Raw genomic sequence first — 8475 nt, 5'->3', positions numbered from 1 at the left:
CTCTATCTGAAGTATGTGTGGCAAAAATATTCTCCCACTCTGTAGGCTCTCTCTTCGCATTGCTAATAGTTTCCTTTGCTGAGAGAAAGCTATTTATTGTTCCAGTTTTTAGAGGGAATGCTTTCAGTTTTTCTCCATTTAGAATGATGTTGGTCGTGGGCTTAGCATAGATAGCCTTTACAATGTTGAGGTATGTTCCTATTGTCCCTGGTTTTTCTAGTGTCTTGAACATGAAGGGGTGCTGTATTTTGTCAAGTACTTTTTCTGTGTCTATTGAGATAATCATAAGATTCTTATTTTTAAGTCTATTGATATGAATTATGTTTATTGATTTCCATATGTTGAACCAACCCTGTATCCCTGGGAGGAACCCCACTCGATCATGATGCACTATCTTTTTAATATGTTTTTGTATGCAATTTGCCAGAATTTTATTGAGAATTTTTATATCTGTGTTTATCAGGGATATTGGTCTGAAGTTTTCTTTCCTTGATGTGTTTGTCTGGTTTTGTATTCAGGGTGATACTAGCCTCATAGAATGAGTTTGGAAGGATTCCTTCATTTTCTTTTTCATGGAATAATTTGAGGAGTTTTGATATTCTTCTTTGCAGGTCTTGAGGAACTTGGCTGAGAATCCATCTGGTCCTGGACTTTTCTTGGTTGGTAGGCTTTTGATGGTGTCTTCTATTTCATTGCTTGAAATTGATCTGTTTAAATTGTGTATGTCCTCCTGCTTCAGTTTGGGTAGGTAATATATCTCTAATATGTCTTTAGAAATTTGTTGATGTCTTTGAGATTACTGGAATACAAATTTTCAAAATAATTTCTAATTATCTTCTGTATTTCAGTAGTATCTGTTGTGATATTTCCTTTTTCACAACGAATTTTAGTAATTTGAGTTCTCTCTTTGTTAGCTTGGCTAAGGGCTTATCAATTATACTTTTTTCAAAGAACCAACTTTTTGTTTTGTCAGTTTTTTTCAATTGTTTCTTTTATTTCAATTTTATTGATTTCAGCTCTGATTTTAATTATTTCCTGTCTTCTGCTGCTTTTGGTGCTGATTTGTTCTTCTTTTTCTAGGGTTTTGAGATGTAATGTTAGGTCATTTATTTGTTGACTTTTTATTCTTTTATTGAATAAGCTCAATGCAATACTTCCTCTTAGCACTGCCTTCATAGTGTCTCAGGGATTTTGATATGTTGTATTGGTGTTCTCATTTACCTCTAAGTATTTTTTTTACTTCCTCCTTACTTTCTTCTTTTATACATTTATCATTCAATAGCATGCATCCTATTTAGTCTCCAGCTTCTGTTTTTTTATTTTATTGTTGACTTCTAGTTTAATTCCCTTATGATCTGATAGAATGCAGGTAGTATTTCGAGTTTTTTGTATTTGCTGAGAGTTACTTTGTGGCATAAGATATGGTCTATTTCAGAAAAGGATCCATGAACTGCTGCGAATAAAGTGTATTCACTCAATGATGGATGAAATACTCCATATATGTCTGTTAAGTCTAAATCATTGATTGTATCATTTAATTCTATAGTTTCTTTGTTTAGTTTTTGTTTGGAAGATCTATCCATCGATGAGGGAGGTGTGTTAAAGTCACCCAGTATTATTGAGTTGTGGTCTATTTGATTCTTGAAATTGAGGAGGGTTTGTTTGATGTACATAGATGCTCCATTGTTTGGGGCCTATGTATTTACAACTGCTATGTCTTGTTGGTGTGTGTTTCCCTTAAGTAGTATGAAATGTCCTTCTTTGTCCCTTCTAACTAACTTTGGTTTGAAATCCACTTTGTCTGATATAAGGATGGAAACCCCTGCTTGTTTACGCAGTCCATGTGAGCGGATATCTTTTCCTAGGAGGTGAGTCTCTTGAAGGCAGCATATTGTTGGGTCTTCTTAAAATCCATTCTGCCAGTCTATGTCTTTTGTTGGTGAGTTTAGGACATTAACATTCAGGGTATATCGAGATATGATTTGTATTCCTAGTCATTTTGGTTTATTTTTGGTTTTTAGCCTGACTTAGTTTCTCCTTTGATTGACTTTCCTTTAGTGTAGTTCCTCCCTTTGCTGGTTTTCTTTTTTTTTTTTTTTCATTTCCTCCTCATGGAATATTTTGCTGAGAATGTTCTGTAGCACAGGCTTCCTAGTTATGAATTCTTTTAACTTTTGTTTAACATGGATTTCATCTTCAAATCTGAAGCTTAATTTTGCTGGATATAAAATTCTCGGTTGGCATCCATTTTCTTTCAGAGCTTGATCTATGTTATTTCAGGACCTCCTGGCACTGGGGTCTGGGTTGAGAAATCGGATGAAACCCGGATTGGTTTCCCCCTACATGTAATTTGAATTTTTTTCTCTTGCACCCTTTAAAATCTATCCTTTTTCTGTATGCTAGTCATTCTCATTATAATGTGCCTTGGTGTGGATTTGCTGTAATTTTCTACATTTGGGGTCCTGTAAGCCTCTTATAATTGATTTTTCCATTTCATTCTTTAGATCTGGGAAGTTTTCTGATATTATGTCATTGAAAAGGTTGTGCATTCCTTGGTTTGTATCTCCATGTCTTCATCTATTCTAATAAATCTTAAAATTTGTCTTTTCATGTTGTCCCATATTTCTTAGAAGTTCTGTTCAAGGTTTCTTACCATCTTCTCTGTGCAGTTGACTTTATTTTCAAGAGTATGTATTTTGTCTTCATTATCTGAAGTTCTGTCTTCCAAGTGGTCTAGTCTGTTGCTCATACTTTCCATTGAATTTTTTATTTGGTTTATTTTTTCATTCATTTCAAAGATTTTTGCTTGATTCCTTTTTATAATTTCTGCCTCTTTATTGAAGATCTTTCACTTCCTATATTTTCTCTCCAATACCATCCTTTATTTTGAAGATCAATCTAACTATGTATTTTCTACACTCCTTCTCTGATATTTCTTCTACTGTGCTGTCTATGGATTCTATTGTTGGAACATCTTGGTGTGTTTGAGGCACTTTGTTCCCTTGTTTTTTCATGTTGTTTATGTGTCTTCCATCTAGCATTATGGAGCCGAGGCAGATACTACCCTGTAGTCTTATAGTGTCCCTGAAGGTTTCCAGTACCTCACCTGTGGGTACTGTGACAATGGACTTCTAGGCAATAGCAGGTAACAGGCGATCCAATGGTGGTCTGCAGGCTAAAGGGTGGACATGAGGCAGTGGGCGATGGGCAGGTGAAAGGCGGGGGGATGTGCAGGCAAGAGGTGGGCAACTGGGTATATGGGCAGATGACAGGCAGCAGCCAGCCAGCAATCTGCACTCAAAAGGCAGTGATATGCTGGCAGATGGCAGGCGATTGCAGTGGATGAATGTGTGGTAAGCTTCAGGAAATTGGTGGGCAGCAAGGAGTACCTTGCAGAGAAACTGTTTGCTTTGCTTGAATCCCATGTCAGAGCAACAAGGCTTCCAGCTTCCCTCCAGTCCACCATCTGGAATCTCCGTTTAATTTTTTCAATCTTTGAAACCTTTTTCAAATTGCAAATAATTGATTCTGTTGTATTATTGCAGAAAAGTATGCATGAAAAGGAAAAGCAATAACTTAGAGTCAATATGTCAGCCACAATTTACTCACTCTTAAAATATCTAAAATATGTATTGAGAAATCTTTATCCACCATGGGACAGATGTTCCAGAATCTGCTTCTTGCCCTTCACCAAGTTGCTGTTCTATTAAAGTCACTTTTACATTATCACAAAGTAGCCACAATGGAGAATCAAAAAAAAAAAAAAAATGTATTTCAAAGGTATTTCCTTAGGGGCCTGGGGGTGTGGCTCAGTGATGGAGCACTTGCCTCGCATGTGTGAGGCACTCAGTTTGATCCTCAGCACCACATAAAAAAGTTAGTAAAATAAAGGTATTGTGTCTATCCACAACTAAAATGAAAAAATAAAAATGCATTTCCTTAGTTTTTTGCTCATATTCATGATCATTGGTTTCTAAATTTTCTACTATTTCTTATTTTTTTGAAGAAGAGACTTCTTTGGCTCTAGATTAATGGTAATTTTGTTCTAATAATGTCAGTATCAAGAAGTTTAGTCATAAAGTTTAGAAGTTTAGTCATATTCAATATTGGAATACAGTTTTTCTAGTCAATAATAATTATCCCCAACAATGGCACTTCATTTCTGCATGGATTTTTCTTCTTTTCCTGAATATCGTACCACTTGGCTTTTTAGATACCATATTAAAAACTTTTAATATGAATTTTAAATATTTTTATTTTAAATATATAGCAATTATGAGATTGACTTACGTAAGCATAAATATAAGCTTTAATGTGTGTGCGAATGTGTGTATATATATATATATATATATATATATATATTTATTTATTTATTTATATATCTCTTTGGTACTGGGGATTGAACCCAGGGGCACTTAACCACTGAGCCACATCACCAGCCCTTTTATCTTTTATTTTGAGACAGGCTCTCACTAAGTTGCTTAGGGGCCTCAACCTTCCGAGCAACCGGGATAACTGGGGTGTCCTACTGTGCCTGGCAGTCATCAAAAATACAAGAATCAGTTGTTGGTGGGAACATAAAATGGCATAGTTACTGTGGAAAACAGGAAAGTGGTTCTTCAAAAAACTACACATGGAATCATCATGTGACCCAGCAACTCCCAAAAGACCAAAACTTGAAAGCAGGGATTCAAACAGATACTTGTACGCCAGTGTTCATAGCAATAGCTAAAAGGTGGAAACAACTCAAGTGTTCCATCAAAAAATGAATGTCTACACAAATATGGTCTGTCCACACAGTGGAATATCATTCAGACATTAAAAAGGAATTAAGTTCTGATACCTGACAACATGGATGAATCTCAAAAACATCATGCTAGGTGAAATAAGCACAGGACAGAAGAACAAGTGGTGCATGAATCTACCTTTGTGAAGTGCCGTGAGCAGCAAATCCATGGAGACAGTGAAGGCTGGAGGGCTCAAGGAGGGAGAGAGCTGTTGGTGAGTACAGAGTTTTGGAGATAGTGATGATGCTGTACAACATTGTGGATTACTCAGCGACCCAGAATTGCACATTTAAAAATGGCAAAACTGGTAAGTCTTCAATTATACATGCTTTGCCACAATAAAAAAAAAGCCAAGCACAGAGAGTGTTAAATTGAACACAAACATGCCTTATGACCCAACAATCCCATCCCTGGGCACATCCTAGCAGAAATACAGGTCTGTGCCAACCAACTGAGACATGGACCAGAATGTTCTAGGCAGCACTATTTGTAACTGCCTGACTGCCCATGACTCAGACGAACAAGAATGGATAAATAAGTAGTGGTCAAGCAAAGAAATGCTTATGCTACAGCAACCTGAGGGAGTGACCATGAAGATGAGTTTCATAAGCACATTGTTGCAGGAAAACAGAGTTGAAAATACACACTGTATGGTCTCATTTCAATGATGTTCACACCCCAGAAAAAATCTATGGCAGAGTGCTGACCTTGGGAGGTCATGACCAGAAGTGCAATGTCCTGGGTTTGTTTTCATTTAAATCTAGGTCCTTATTAAACAGGTGCTTGTACTTTGTGAAAATTCATCCAGGCCCAGTGCCATGGTGCATGCCCCTAATCCCAAGTTGAGGCGCAAGGATTGCAAGTTCAAGACCAACCTCAGCAACCTTAGATACTTAGCAAGACTGTCTCAAATAAAATACAAAAAGATCTGGGGGTGTAACTCAGTGTTAAAGCACCCCAGGTTCAATACCTGGTACAAAAAGAAAAAAAAGAAAGGATAGAGGGAGGGAGGAAAGAAGGAAATTCATCCTTTTACGATTCACACACTTTTCTGAAGTATAGTTGGACATCAATAAAAAGCTTACTAATTATATACCTATTAGAATGGCCAAAATCCAAAACACTGACATCACTAAATGATGGTGAGAATATGGAACAAGAACTCTTATTCATTACTGGTGGGAGTGCAAGATGAGACAGCCACTTTGGAATACGGTTTGGTGATTTCTTGTGAAACTAAACATACTCTCACACAGAATCCAACAAATATGCTTCTTAGTATTTACAACAGGAGGAAATTGAAAACTTATATCCACCCAAAATCTGCACATGAATGTACAGAGCAATTGTATTCATAATCAGCCAAACTTGGAGTCAACCTACTTGTCTTTCAGTTGGTAGCAGTAGAATGGATAAGTAAGCTGTAGTCTACCCAGGTAAGAGAGTATTGTTCAGCATTAGGAAGAAATGAGCTATCAAAACATGAAAAGATGTGGAGGAAACTGAAGTGCATATCACTCAGCGGAAGAAGCCTACAATGGTTGGCTCAAACTGAGAGGTGGCAATTAGGGTCATGGGGGATCTATGCTCAAGAAGAGATTAACTAGTTCCCATGGGTTCATTACCTAGCAAGGAGGTTGTCCTAAAGCCACCCCACCAGTCTCCCTCCCTCTCATATGCTCCTGCTTCTCCACTGTGGTATGAACAGCACAAAGCCCTCCTGGAACCTGAGCAGAAGACAGGTCCTCTGAACCCTGAGCTAGGTAGATCTCTTTTCTTCATAATTGTTCCAGCTTTTGTTACAGCAGCACAAAACAGATAAGATAAAGTCAATCTGAAAAGGCTACAAATTATATGATTCCAAATATATAATACTCTGGAAAGCAAAATTATGGAGACAGTAAAAAATCACTGGTAGCCAAGGATAGTAGGAAGGGAGGGATGAACATCAACAATTGTTAAGGCAAAGAAGATATATATCACTACAATGGTGACTACATGTCATTATACATTTGTCCAAACTCACAGAATGTATAGTGGCATACAAAATGGATATTTATTTGTTCATTCAGTGTTTTTTGAGCACCGATTTTGTCAGATGGTGAGAGTATAAGGACGGCCAAAGCCGGGCATGACCCGGACCTCCCACAGCCTACATCCTGACAGGAGACAGTCATCACAGATGTAACCGCATAAGTAAGTGTAAAATGGCAACTGACTGTGGCAAAAGTGTCAATCGGGACTTGAAGTTCTTACAGAGGCATTGATGACCCCGCAGAAATCTGACAGACAAAGGGAACTTACCCTGGGAAGGGGAGGACATTCCAAGTCCAGGAACCCACAGAAGACATCCTGGGACAAGGGAAAGAAAGTGAAGCACAAGGCACTGAGGGAGAGTGAGGGAGAAGGCTGAAAGAAGGCTATGCCTTGGTGACACAGACTTGGTGGCATGGCTTCAAGGGGATGGACTCGAAAGGCCTTTGGGAGGTAAAATGACAGACCCTGTGATGGAAGGTGTGCTCGCTGCCTGCTGCTGCCTGACACACCACCACAAGCTGACTGCAGAAACCCGTACCTCTGTCCAGGTCCCCAGTTTCCGTGCACCAGCTGCCCAGTTTCCAGGCATAGCCAAGTCTGGCTGGGGCAGGAGTTTCACCTGAGCTCACACAGTAAGGATTCGCGTCCAGTCTCCCATGGCTGCGGCAAAATCCAGTTCCTGAAGGAGCTTGGACTGGGGGCCTCAGTTTTTTGCTGGGTGTCAGGCAGAAGCCAGTCTCAGTTCTTGCTGTGTGGATGTCTGCATGCTGCAGTCCATGACATGGCCACTTGTCTTCAAAACCAGCTAGGGGGCGAGAGTCTCCTAGCAGGGTGGGTATCTCACATTACCACAAACAAAGCAAGGGGTCCACCCACACTAAAGCTTAGTCCTAGGAGATGGGGGCATTGAGAGCACCTTTTAATCTGTCTTTTATGGAAGTGTCTGAAGTAGGAACGGAGGGTGGTGTCAATTCTGGAAGGGGAACAGGCTGAAGGGGAGAGGAGGGAGTAGAGAAAGTGAATTCATCTGGAGACAGGTTGAGGTACTTTTGAGTCACCCAGGAGATATCACATGGGTACTTATATGAACCACAGGTCTGGCACAGCAGGAAATGTAAATTAACAAATCATATTCACTTGGGTGGTAATTCAACCAGATGTGCATGAGATTACCAAGCAACAGAGTATGGATGAGGACTCAGATCAAGTCTTAAAGAATTTCATCAACTAATAGCCAGACGGAAGAGCCTGTTAAGGAGACAGCGATGGAGCAGCCAGAGAACAGAAATAAAAATAGAAGAGTGCGGAGGCATTTCATATGCTGCAGGTGGGGAGAGAACGGCCGCGTAGATGAGCAGCACCGAGGCTTGCTGGCCGTCAGTGTCCTACGGGGAGAGAGCACTTGAATGACACCGCAGCTCAAAAATTGGGTTTGTCACTCATTGCGTCAAGGGAGAATACGGAACGCGGGAAACCCAGATAAGAGGATGTGAGGAAGGACTTGTGATTGGGGTTCGTGCCAGTTGGGGTAGCCTTGAAAGACATGGAGCTTCGCTCGGGTGGTGTCAGGGAGAAGAGGTTAGTTCTGTGACTGGCCCATCTCGTTACGTCTTACCTAGGCAGTAGAAAGACTGGACAAAAGCCAAACCTG

Source organism: Sciurus carolinensis, chromosome 3 (genome assembly GCF_902686445.1).
Source record: "Sciurus carolinensis chromosome 3, mSciCar1.2, whole genome shotgun sequence".
In the NCBI taxonomy this organism is placed as follows: Eukaryota; Metazoa; Chordata; class Mammalia; order Rodentia; family Sciuridae; genus Sciurus; species Sciurus carolinensis.
Note: the sequence above shows the minus strand (reverse complement) of the source record.